Here is a 13703-nt window from a genome sequence, read left to right as displayed (position 1 = left end):
CAAGGCACCTGGCAGGGAGGGCTGACCTCACAGGTCTGTGGCCCCAGATGACAGTCCTGGCTAGTTCCTACAGCTGCCTTCTGCCTGATGCCCGCCCCCCCCCCACTCTGAATCTCACCAAATTCCTCAGGGCAGGACTCCCTTCTCTACCCCACCCCACCCCCACTCCTAAATGTGAGCGTAGGCTGTGGCCCTTAATTTATTCATTAATCATTCACCAGTAAGTAGTCTGTGTGCCATGCACAGTTCTAGGTCCTGCAGCTTTGGCAGGAAAGGAAGCAGAGAAAACCTGCTCTCCTAGAGGAGCACTCTGACAGGGGAGAAAGTCAGGAAACTAAGTAACTAACATAGGTCATGGCGTGTTGGACAGTGATAAGTGCACTGGGGGAAATAAAGAAAGGAGGGGGGCTGAGAAGGTGACAAGGAGCAAAGACCTGAAGGAGGAGAGGGAGGGAGCCATGTGAAGATCTGGAGGCAGAGCGTGTCAGGCAGCGACAATGTGACAATAGCAAGTGCAAAGGCCCTGAGGTAGGCGTGTGCCAGTGTGTTCAAGGAGCAGCAGGGAGGCCAGGGTGCTGGAAGCAGAAGATAGATGGGGCTAAAGGGTGGGCGGGGAAGTCAAGGAGGTGGGGAGCAGCAGAGAGAACAGGGCCAGGTAAGGTACTGCAAAGACTGTGGGTTTTGCTTTGGAAGCTGAAAAAAAAAAAAAAAAGACTGTTATAGGTTGAATAATGGCCCCTCAGAATGTCTTTGCCCTTATTAACTAATATCACCCCAATAAATTCAATTTAAAAATCCATGTCCTGCTGTGGCTCAGTAGATTGAGTACCGGCCTGTGAACCAAAGGGTTGTTGGTTCAATTCCCAGCCAGGGCACATGCCTGGGTTGTGGGCCAGGTCCCCAGCTGAGGGCACTTGAGAGTCAACTGATTGATGTACCTCTCACACAAAGATGTTTCTCTCCTCCTTCTCCCTCCCTTCCCCTCTATCAAATAAATAAATAAAATCTTCTTTAAAAATCTATGTCCTAATTCCCAGTGGATGTTATCTTACACAGCAAAGGGAACTTTACTGCCCTGATTAAATTAAGGATCCTGCGATGAGAGTTTCCTGGGTTATCCAGGTGGGCCCTGAATGTAATCACAAGGGTCTCAACGGGAGAGACGCAGAGCCCGCAAGCGTCAGAGAAGGCGCTGTGACTACGGAGGAAGCAGAGATGGGCGTGGCGCACTTGGAAGATGGAGGGAGGGGCCGAAAGCCAAGGCCGCGCAGGCAGGTGACGGGATTCCACAGGCCCCTCGCTGGCAGTAGGGATGGAAATGGGCCATGAGCAGAAGCAGCCTCTAAAAGCTGGAAGAGACAAGGAAATAGACTCTGCCCTAGAATCCCCAGAAAGCGACGCAGGCCTGCTGGCCCCTTGATTTTGGCCCAGGGAGCTCCATTTCGGACTTCTGACCTCCAGAACGGTAAGAGGATGAATTCCTGTTGTTTTAAACCATTAAGTTTGTGGTAATCTGTAACAGCAGCAACAGGAAACTAATATAGAAGATGAGGAAGAGTTCACAGAAAGGGAAGTTGCATCTCCTGTGGCCCAGCATGCAGATACTCCCTGTGAGGGACTTCCATCCCGACTTCTCAGGACACCCAATGCCTGGGTCTCTGACTTCCTGCGTGCTGAGAAGGTCAACCAGGTCAGTCACATGGGCAAGGCTCAGCCCCAGAATTAGCTGCTAGGGTGTGCTGTAGGGGGCCGATCTGTTTAACCCAACCCCAAATGAGGAGAACCCATGTGCCTGCTTCCTCTCTTCTATGCCAGCAACTGCTTGTCAAACCCCAATATCTATTCTCTCCGTTCTTCAGTAATAAGGTTTTTAACTAAATATATGACTGCTGAGCATCAAAACTACACTTCCCAGCTTCCCTTGCAGCTAGGTGTGTCCATGTGACTAATTCCAGGCCAATGGGATGTGAGCAAAAGTGATACACAAGATCCTCAAGTCATGTCTTTAATGGGAGAGATCTCCCTTCTCTGATCTCTTAGGCTGGAGAAAACGTGTGTGGTGGGAGCCACCCAGAATGACACAGGTGGACGAGGACAGCACAGAGCCAAGTTAGAGAGAGAGCCTGGGCTGGAACAAAGAGCCACCATGCCAGGTTATGTAGTTACCTGAGAGACTCCTCTGTGGTATAAGCTATCGTTACTTAGGGATTCTGTTGCATCTAGCTCCTTTTAAATCTTAATACAACCCCCACCTCCAAAATAGCTGTATTTCAAGAGTAAGCTCTCTGAGCCTGACTGCCTGCTAACTTGTTACCTGTTGTTATAGGTTGAATTGTGTCCCCCCCAAATTCCTGTTAAAGCCCTAACCCCCAATACTACTGTTTTTGGACATAAAACCTTTAAATAGGTAATTAAAGTTAAATGAGCTGTCTCCAGTTGGTGGTGGGCTGGTTAGAGATGGAATCCACTGAAGAAGAAAGACTGGGCCTTCAGTACCCTGTATGCCAGCCCAGAAGTGGCACAGTAAAAGCCTCTTTAATATCTGCTGCAGACCCCCTAAAAATCAAGTGGTCTTGGCCCAGCAGGTTGGACATCATCCTGCAAACTGAAAGGTCACTGGTTCGATTCCCAATGAGGGCATATGCCTGGGTTGAGAGCCAGGTCCCGGTTTGGGGGTGTGCAGGAAGGCAACCAATTTCACGTCGATGTTTCTCTTTGTCCCTCCATTCCCCTCACTCTAAAAGTAAATAAATGAAATCTTTTTAAAAACTTTTTTTAATCTAGTAGGCTTGGATTTGGACATTATCAGTAGTAATGGTTGCAGATGCTAGGTATTTAGTTGATAGATCCTATAGTTCAGCTTCATTCCTAGATAAAAGCTAGAGTCATCTGATACCAGAGAAAATTTCAGGAGACTGAAACTAGACCTGCGTTTCTTTTTAGAAATTTCTTTCCCACACTCGAAACTCTTGGATGCTGTAAGTCTTGAATATACAATAGATGATGACATTTTTCTTTTATGCATAAAAGTGTAGATGATTCTTTAAATTAAAGGTGGAAGCTCACTTTTCTCACCAGAAATGGTTTATAGAATCAACTTGAAGAAATATAAGAAGCATCAGGCCCTGGCCAGGTAGCTTAGTTGGTTAGAGCGTTATCTCAACATGTCAAGATTGCAGGTTCTTCTTTTTCTTTTAAGTAAGATAGTTAAGCCCTGGCTGGTATGGCTCAGTGGCTTGAGTGCCAGTCTGTGAACCAAAGGGTCACCGGTTCGATCCCCAGTCAGGGCACATGCCTGGGTTGTGGGCCAGGTCCCCAGCTGGGGGCGCATGAGAGGCAGCCACACATTGATGTTTCCTTCCCTCTCTTCCTCCCTCCCTTCCCCTCTCTCTAAAAATAATTAGTAAAATAAAATCTAAAACAAAATACTTTTATTTTTAGAATGTTTAAATTGGAGAATAGTCACCAGAGTGTCAAGGTTAGGATACTCTGGACAAAGCCCATCATTTGAAAATTGATAGCCAAGAGTCACCTGGCCTGGAATTGTCATAGGCTGTTTGGGGTAGAGCAGTGGTTCAGATTGGGCCTACCCCCAGTTTCTGATTCAGGTCTTCAGTGTCCCCTTTCTTACAATTTCCCAGACGATGCTTATACTCCTGGTTCAGCGACTGCACTTTCAGAACTACTGGAATACAGATTGGGCAGGGGTAAAATTCCTTAAGCGGAGTATACTACATTTTAAGGTACTGTGAAGAATGGAGGCAGGGTAAACCCTTACCATGATCATTATATATGGAATGTACACCTGAGCCAAGTCCATGGCCTTTGAGTAAATCACCAAGGATATTTGCATTAAGTTCAAAGTACAATATAAGCAGGGCCTGGCTCTATACCTGGTTGCTAGTGTGTGAATAGGGAAAACTAGAATAAACATCATCTTACTGAGACAGGTTTGGACATGGGGTTTTATACCTCTCTGATGAACAGCAGTGAATCTATTTGTGATTATATATATTTCTTATTTGAAATTATGACAGGCAGGCTTACAACAAAGTTAAAATTAAAAACTCTATCCAAGACACCAGCAAAAGCAGAGTCTTATTTATTTAATGTATTTATTTTATGAATATTAAAACTTCATTGTATTTCAAATCACCATTATAGATCTTCCATTCTGGCCTCTTTGCCTAGTTTTGCAATAAGGAGCTGCAAGGAATAAGATTTTTCTACACATTTAGGGGAATGAGTCAACTAGGGACTGAAGTTAAATTCAGCTGCGATTAATAGCTGGAAAAACTTGTTCAGAACTGAACTGGTCCTTGGTTGTCAGCTGTCGTTCCTTTTTAATCAGGAGAAATGCCAGCAACAGGATAGACGATCTGATCTGGAGAGTGGATCGCAGAGGATTCTTATTTATTAATTATATGTTTTGCCCACTTTCTTCAACAAACCTGGTGTCCTAATAATGAGCTACGAAGCATGAGGCACATTTCATACCGACATTGACTGGTTGCCACTCTGCACAAGCTCATGCTTCCCCTCTCCCATTCTGCTAAAAGCGGGGTGAACTCATGGGTCCAAGGCAAGACACTAGGGAAACAGAGGCCACAGATCAAGCCTAATGATAGAGATCTGAGGTTAACAATATGTCCTCTCTCTATTCCATCCATCAGCAGCAAAGGTATTTGAGGGGAGGGAGGAGGGGGAAAAGAAGGGAAAGAAGGGAAAGGATCTAGTCAAGAAACTAGTACAGCCCTTGCTGGTGTGGCTCAGTGGATTGGGTACTGGCCTGCGAACCAAATAGTCACCAGTTCACTTCCCAGTCAGGGCACATGCCTGGGTTGCGGGCCAGGTCCCCAGTTGGGGGCGCGCAAGAGGCAACCACACATTGATATTTCTCTCCCTAAAAATAAATAAATAAAATCTTTGGAAAATAAAGTTACACATTAAAAAAAAAAAGACAATTTTTCAAAAAGAAAAGAAACTAGTGTAAATGACCCACGGACATGGACAACAGGGTGGGGATTGACTGTGGGAGAGGGGGAGGTGGGCGGGGCAGGGGAGAGCAATGGGGGAAATGGGACAACTGTAATAGAACAACAATTTAAAAAATGAAAAAAGAATTTTAAAAAGTATTTGAGTTCAAATGATAAAATGTGAAGTTTTACACTTGAAGGAAGACCAGCATCCAAGAACAGAATATCCTTCCTTGCAAATATCCAAGGAAAAGGCCAAGGGGAATTGGCATCTAGCTGCTAGGTGCAAACATCTTCTATTCCTGACTTCATCAAAGTCAGGAGATTTTCCTAATAAGAGAAACTCTGCTATTCTGAACAAAATTCTTTTTTATAGTAACCCCAGTCAGACGTAAGGATAGTTCTTTCACAGAGTTCCAAACGTTTGGACTTCTAGAAACTATTTGTTGTTTTTCTTCCAGTACTGTGCTGTTGATTCTTGCATAAAATTCTGGAACTCTGGCTCTTCACGGCTTTCCTCTGTAATTCTGTGGTCGATATCATCAGTGTCACTGCTTCCTCATCCTCTTCCTCCAAGGTTCCCAGAGTCGGGGTCAAGTCCAAAGGGTCCCACACAGTAGGTGGACTGTCTGTAGCAGTTCCTGTGTCCAAGGCTATAGAGCCTGTATCTTTACAAAGGTGTTCCAGCTGTTCTTTCTGCTGCCGGCACTGTGCACTGGCCAGGGATTTCTTCAGATGTTCATATTCAGGACAATACTCCCTTCCATATTCTTCTGCAGCACCAGTGACTTGAGCAAAGAGTCCATCTAAGCCTGTACCCAGAACAGCAGGCACGCCTACCACCCAGAGTGAGCTGGGAAACTCATCTAATGCCAAACTTGTTGAACAAGTCACATTTCTGACGTCAGTCATCTCTTGATTCATGGCATCTTGAGAAGCCTCAACACCTCGCATCCATTCCACTGCAAAGCTGTGATCGATGATGTCAGTTTTCTTCATAACCACAATGAAAGGAAGCGTGGCTTTGTACAAGATGCTGCAGGCATAGAGCATATTGGACGTGAAGGTGCCTGGTTGGTACTTCTTGATGTGTCCATTACATTAATGACAATATTTGGAAAGGAGGTTGCCAGGGCCTCAGTGATGATGGTCCCAGAAGCTGACCAGGTGAATACGTACTTCAATCTGCCCAGGCATGTCAATCAAGACATGTTTAGACATTTTCTGGGCCTTCTCATCAGCTGATCAAATCTGGTAGCAAAGAGATTAAGCGAGGTCACTATGCCACCATTGGGCCCAAGTCTATATTGTTTCATGATTTCTTTATACTTAACAGAGTCAGGAACATCAATATTGGCAGGAAAGGGAACATCACGTGAGCACAGCTGAGTCCAGACTGATCACATAAGGGGGAAGCCTTGGCTACGCAGGTGTCCTGTGAGCCTCTGTACAAAGGTGGATTTCCCAGATCCCGCCATTCCCAACACCAAGAGACACGCTGGGGGGCCGAAGATCCCCGAAGCCTGGGGCACAGCTGCAGCTGCAGGCGCCACCATCTTTCCCCTGGTCCCACCCAGATGGCGGGTTCTATCCCCCATCAGGGCACATATAAGAATCAACCAATGAATGTATAAATAAATGGAACAACAATGTTTTTCTTTCTCTCTCTATCTAAAAATCAATTTAAAAATTTAAAAACTATACGAGGCAGCAAACAAAGGAAAGAGTGCAGTATTTTCTTCTATCGTTCTTCAATTCTTTGTTGTATTGTAAAATCCATGAAAGCAGGATAACTTCCTTATCCTTAGCAACTGATCTAGAATAAATACTGAAAAAATACTTGAAGTAAGTCGAAATCCCCATTGATTTTTATTTTTTAATACCTAAAAAGTGGCAACCATTTTAATTGGATTTCAGGAAGACATTTACATGGAATAACTGGGAATTAAATGGACTCTGATGTAAAATCTATACATAGTTGCATTAAACAATCTGGGTACCAGATAGTTTAAAACTGAATATCTGATTATGATATTTGATCCTTTAAGAAGCAATAAAGAATAGCTGTGAAAACAACCTATGTCTATGAGGAATAGATATATAAAACTGATATTTAATATAAAATCTTTTATTATGAACTTTTATAGCCTTAGTGGATATTTATCATTGGTTTAAATTGCACATACCAGTCAAAAAGTCATTATTTATGCTTTGTATTTAATGTTGAAATATTCTCTGTTGTTTTGGCTAAATTATAGTACAGGGAATTTTTTGCCCTATATACTATGCTTACATCTATGAGGGTATATTTAACATGCAAAGTGTGTAAAATACATATCCAAACATTGGAAATCTGGTATACCTCACTGTGTTTTGGAATAAAATTTAATATGCTTATACTAGAATCACACAAATGATATGCAACTATAATAACTTCTGTTAGAATAGAAAACATAGTCTGAGATTCAAAGATAATGAAAGGGCCCTGGCTGGTGTGGCTCAGTGGATTGAGTGTCAGCCTGCGAGCCAAGTGTCACTGGTTTGATTCCCAGTCAGGGCACATGACTAGGTTGCATGTCAGGTCCCCAGTTGGGGGCGCAAGTGAGAGGCAGCCGCACAGTGATGTTTCTCTCCCTCTCTTTCTCCTTTCCCCTGTCTCTAAAAATAAAAACAAATAAATAAATAGATTTTTTTAAAGATAATGAGAGGGAAAATTACTATCTTGTAATATAGCTGATAGATAATTAGAATACACAAGATCAAAATCAAACTTCCTAGTAAAAATATCACTTTTGAACGGGGAAAGTGACCTGTAATTAAATGGTGTAAGCGGCATATAAGCACAAATTATGCCATCAGTTTATCCAGGCTTCTTAGGTTAGGAAAAATGGATTAAAGATCAAAAGGAGAACTTTAACCCTATAGAAGAGCAAAGAACACGACATTGGAGTAGACATAAGCGCAAAAAGGAAAGATTGATAAGTTTGTGTACAGCAAAATCCAAACGTATGTTTATGTGCCATGTAACTGACAAAGGACGCCATATAAATCAAGGAAACGATCAGAGAATGAATGAGCAAGTCACAGATGAGGACCCCTGCAGAGTCATTCTCGTTGAAAAGATGCTTAATCTCACTCATAATCAAAGAGTTACAAATAACATTGAGATCGCATTTCCCTGCCCTCAGATGGGCAAAAAGTAAAGCAAAACAGAAAACCTGACACTGCTGGTGGGTCTGGGCAATGCGCTGTCGTCTTTGCTTGTGGCAGTGAAATTTAAGTTACGCTTTGGAGACTTGTTTGGCAACAAGTAGTTTTCCTCAAGACGCTTATAGACTAAACCAGTCTCTGGGTGTTACATTCTACAGGAACCCTTGACATGTGTACTTAAGGAGATGTGCACAGAAAGTTTATTTCAGTATTGTTTTTAATTGTAAAAACTGGAAGCCAATATTCACTAGAAAACAGATGGACATATTGTGGTAGGCCCCGGCTGGTGTGGCTCAGTTGGTTGGAGCATTGTTGCGTAACCAAAGGATTGCGGGTTTGATCCCAGGCCTGGGCGCATACTAAAGGCAACCAATCGATGCTTCTCTCTCTCCCTTCCTCTCTCACTAAAAGCAATGAGAAAAAAAAAAAAAAGTCATCAGGTGAGGATTTTTTAAAATGTATATTTGTAGCATTTGGCTGTTAAAATGAATTAATACGAAGTATATGTATTAATTTGACTACATTTCAAAAACAACGAGTTAAAATGGCTAAGTGATGTGTGCTATGTGAAAAGATTTAGTCATTTTAGAACATTCAGAACAAAGACTGATGGGTATACATATACTAAAGTGTAAACACATGCATGAGCCCTGGCTGGTGTGGCTCAGTGGACTGAGCACCAGCCTATGGACTGAAAGGTTGCCAGTTCAATTCCCTGTCAGGCCACATGGCTGGGTTGCAGGCCAGGTCCCCCCAGCTGGGGGCATGCAAGAGGCAACCAATCAAAGTTTCTAAAAAATATATATAAACAAGCATGTATGAGAATGATAAACATTACCTCTGGAGAGGTAGGAGGGAAATAGAGTTGAGGTATACACAGAGGAGCCTTCAGTTGTATCTGTAATGTGTTCATTAAAATATGTCAAATGCGAAAAAAAAGGTTTAAGGAGGTCATAGGGTTAGGCCCTAATCCAATAGGACTGATGCTCTTATAAGGGGAAGAGACGCTAGAGATGTACCACGTTGAGAGGTCATAGGAGGACACAATGAGGAGGCAGCTGTCTGCAAGCCCAGGAGAGCAGCCTAAGGGGAACGCACCCCTGCTGGCATCTTGATCCTGTGCTTCCAGCCTCAGAGTGGTGAGAAAATGAACATCTGTTGTGAACATCTGTTGTTTCAACCACCAAGTCCCTGGTGTTATGTTATGGCCGCCAGAGCTGACTAATGCCAGCTCCTCCTACCACAGCCCCAGGAAATGGGGTGCCAAAGGGGTCTTTTTCTTTCATTACTATAAACCATAATTAAATAATAATAATAATAAAACAAGAGCCTGAAAAAGCCTGGCCTCTGTGCCTTCACAGGTCTGAATTTCTTGAATTCTCAGAACAGCCTTGGGAGGCTGGGACTATTATATTCCCTTTCTGCAGTTGGAGAAATGGAGGCTAACAGCGGTGAAGTGACCACCCCAAGGTCACACACCAAGTGAGCTGGTTATGCTGCAGTAACAACCCCACAATCTCCATGGCTTAAAATATCGAAGATTTATTTCTTGCTCATGCCACGGGTTCATCTCAGGTAGGTAGGCAGGTGTGACCGACGTCAGAAGAGCTCTGGTTCACTTCTACTCGTTGATGAACCAGGCTGACAGAGTCCGTCACTGTGCAGGGAGAGGGAGGGGCCATGATAAGCCACGCCCCGAGTTTTAAAGGGTTCTGCTGGAAGTGACACTCCCACTTGCATTTCATTGGTCAAAGCAAGTCACATGGTACACGGGACAAGCGTGTACCCAGAATAAGGGGAACCAAAATATGTGTGAACCCCCCAATCAATACACCATTGGAATTCACACCAGAACCCACACTCTGAACCACTATACTTTCCTGAGAAATTTCCAGGCAGGCCTGCCCTTCTCCACGTGTTCCTTCAATGACTCATTCATTCACTCAGCAGGCGCTGGACCAGGGTGTTGAGGGTGGCTGGGGCAAGAAGTACACAGAGCCAAAAGATATTGAGATTGAAACCTTGGCACCGGCTGGTGTGGCTCAGTGGATTGAGTGCCGCCTGCCAACCACAGGGTCGCTGGTTCGATTCCCAGTCAGGGCACGTGCCTGGGGTGCAGGCCAGGTTCCCAGTTAGGGGTACCTGAGAGGCAACCACACGTTAATGTTTCTCTCCCCCTCTTCTCCCTCCCTTCCCCTCTCTCTAAAAATAAATAAGTAAGACGTTTTTAAAAATAAAATAAAAAGGAATGAAATGCGGACCCATGCTACAACAGGGATGAACTTTGAGGACATTGTTAGGTGAAGGAAGCCAGGCACAAAAGACCACATGTTGTAGGATTCCACCTATATGAAGTGTTCAGAATAGGTAAAACCTCAGAGACAGAAAGCAGATCGGTGGTTTCCAGGGGCCACGAGAGAGGAATGAAAAGTGACTGCTAATTGGTACAGGGTGATGGAAAGTTTCTAAAACTGATTGTGGCGATAGTTTCACAGCCCTGCGCGTAAACTAAAAACATTGAACTGTGCACTTAATGTGGGCGAATTATGGTACGTGAATTGTATCTCAATGAAACGGCTTTTAAAAAAGAAAGAAGAGGGCAGGGTTTGGGACACCAGTCTGGAGTTCAAGTCCACGTGTTGGCAGAAGGCAGCTGAAGACCCAGGTCCGAGGTGCGGGTGGGATAGGGGACCACGAACGTGGTGTACCGTGCAGCGCGGTCGCCCCGGAAACATCTTCTTTTATCACTGAACGTCATCTTTTATCACAGGTCAGGGTTTGGGTTTATTGGGTCCGTCCTTGTTGTCAGACTTGCAGGCAGGACCGGAGTCAATGTGGAGCCAGTAGGGGGCAGCAGAGGACCGTGCAGACCCACCGACAGGCGCCCTGGCTGCGTGATGCCCGCTCTCCATGCACCTGCCCCCAGCCTCTGCCCCTTCCTTTACCCTTCGGGCACTCAGAGTCCACCCAGCTGCACAGGCCTAAAACAGAGGCACCTTGCTCCCTCGGTATCACTGGGGCAGACACTGGAACCTGCTACCCTGGGCCAAACCGTTTCTCCCAATCCCCTCCCCAGCCTCCTACCTGGTCTCTTGCCCCCTGCCATCCTCCCACCACAAGACAGTCCAAGGGATCTTTCTAAAGCCCAGACTCAACACCACCCTTCCCTGCTCAGAACCATCCATGGCTCCCCAGTGCCCTAAAAGTCCAGGCTTCTCACCACAGCCTTCAACTCCCTGTGGGGCCTGGCCCATAGGGGCCCCTCAGCCTCACCTCTCAGCACCCCCTGCCTCTCGCCCCCACTCTGTGGTCTGTGGCCCACCAAACTGAACTTCTTCCAGATCCTTGCACATTCTGTTCCCTTTGCCTGGAGCATGTCCACAGACACACCCCTCCACTCCTGCCCCACCTCCACTCATCCCCTAGGTTTCAGCTTAGACACCTCTTCCTCCAAGAAGCCCTCCCTAACTCCCAAGCTGGGTCAGGTCTCCCCTGAGTCCATCCAACACAGCCCTGCTTACTCTGGGTTGTTATTGTCTGGAGACATGTTTGTCTCCCTGCTGGACTCTGAGCCCTGGGAGGACAGACCTGGCTCAGTCACCAATGGGTCCCAACACCACCCAGGATGGGGAAGGTACAGATAGGGGCACAAGAATTATATGTGGACTAAGTGACTGTGTATGGATTCTCATTATCCAGATTCTTCTCTTCCTGTACCTAGCAGTCTCCAATTCATCCACCGGCACATATTTATTGAGCAGTTACTGTGCACCAAGCTCTGTTGAATGAACTCAGATGGACACCAGGGACATGAAGATAAACCAGAGCAACTCCTACTCTCAGGAACATTCAGTCTAGTGAAGGAGGCAATCTGGGACCCAATGTAATAATAATTAATAATAAACATTTATTGAGCACTTACTGTATACACCATGCACTGTGCTAACTACATTACATTTATTCACTTATTTTATCCTCGCAACAGTTTTGTGAGGGAAAAATTGCATTATCCCTATTTCACAGATGAGGAAACTGAGTCAGGGTGTAAATGGACAAACTGGGAATGGAACCAAAGTCTTTCTAACACCGAAGCTCTACCCTCTGCTTGTTCCATCCTGAGAGAAGGAAAGACCAACATGTAATACACTCCCAGAGACCACGCCGGGGTCTGTGCGTCCAAGCAGAGGGCTCTGCCCTCTACGAGGGAATGGAGCAGAGAGCAAGGCTTAACCCTCAGGCGCTATCGCTGATGGTGGAATTTCAGGCATGGGGCTAAGTGGCCCAGTTAGGAAGAGATCCAGGTCCTTGGCTGGAACTAGGATCCTCCAGGAGCCCTCGCTCTGCCCACCAGCAGAGGTCACTGCGTGCCACCACCACCCCCTCTGGGTCCCCGGGCACCACTAGATTCTCAGGGCTGTGGCTCCTTAGTCTGCAGATGAGGAAGTGGCTGTGTGGGGAAGGAAGTGGGCTGGGCCGCGACACAGAGTGATTATGATTCATGGGGAAAACCCTTCCCTCCCTAATCCAACTTCTTTGTGAGCAAAGGGCATTGCCCTCTGAGTCTCTGGGTCTGGTCAGCTGGCGCAGGTAGCCCAGCCATTGATGGAGGTGGGGGTGGGGGGCACGGGCTCTTTCGTGTACCTGGGGGAGGGGTGAGTCTAGATTGAGGGGTTCCATGGAAGATTTCCCTTGAGAAAAGCAGTCCACTGCTGAAGCAAAAATGTCGATACATTGGACCATTTTGAAATCCTGGCACAAGGACACTTTTCAGGGTGATCAAAGTATCCCAAAACTAGATTTGGGCCCTAGCCGGTGTGGCTCAGTTGGGGTGTCACCATGTAGCTGAAGGGTTGCATGTTCGATCTGCGGTCGAGACACACGTGGGAGGCAACCAGTCTCTCCCCGCCCCCCCTGCCCCCCTTGATGTCTCTCTCCTCTCCTCTCTAAAAGCAATGAAAAATGTCTTCAGGTGACGATAAAAAAAATCAAAATAAAACCAGATTTGGGTGATGGCTGCCCAAGGTAAATTTTCTGGGATGGAAATTCTGCCCAATGAAGCTGATAAGGAGGTTCTGGTATTTATGAGACAGCTGGACATTTGAACACTGACTGGGTATTTGAAGATACTAAGGAGGTGTTCGCTGTTCATTTTCTTTTCACTTTTTAAGTGAAATAATGACTCTGTGAGTGTTTTGTTTTGTTTTTTAATGAGTCCTTATCTTTTAGGGACACAGGCTGAAGTATCTATAAATAACATAATATAGTAGCTGAAATTTCCTCTCAAATAATATGGGAGGGGGTGGAGTGTAACTGCCTCCTCCCACCGTCCCCCCGACCCCAACACCCAGCTCCAGCCACACCAGCCTCATGCTGTCCTTGCGCTCACCAAAGACCTTCTTTCTGCTGCAGGGCCTTTGCACTTGCTGTGCCTTCTGCCACGAACCCTCTTCCCTGAGATGTTCACCTCCTTTAGGTCTCACCTCAAACATCACCTCCTCAGAAAGGCCCTCCCTGACC

The 13703-nt window shown here is 45.7% G+C and overlaps 1 pseudogene; it reads right to left on the bottom strand.

Annotated features, from left to right (window-relative positions):
* Positions 1-5389: 5389 nt before the first annotated feature.
* LOC149995033 (GPN-loop GTPase 1 pseudogene) lies at positions 5390-6544 on the bottom strand (annotated as a pseudogene).
* Between the last annotated feature and the right edge of the window lie 7159 nt (positions 6545-13703).

The sequence above is a fragment of the Furipterus horrens genome, unplaced genomic scaffold, assembly GCF_987537825.1.
Source record: "Furipterus horrens unplaced genomic scaffold, mFurHor1.1.pri manual_scaffold_13, whole genome shotgun sequence".
Taxonomy (NCBI): Eukaryota; Metazoa; Chordata; class Mammalia; order Chiroptera; family Furipteridae; genus Furipterus; species Furipterus horrens.
The sequence above is the reverse complement of the archived record's forward strand: the minus strand, read 5'-3'. Positions and strand labels throughout refer to the sequence as shown.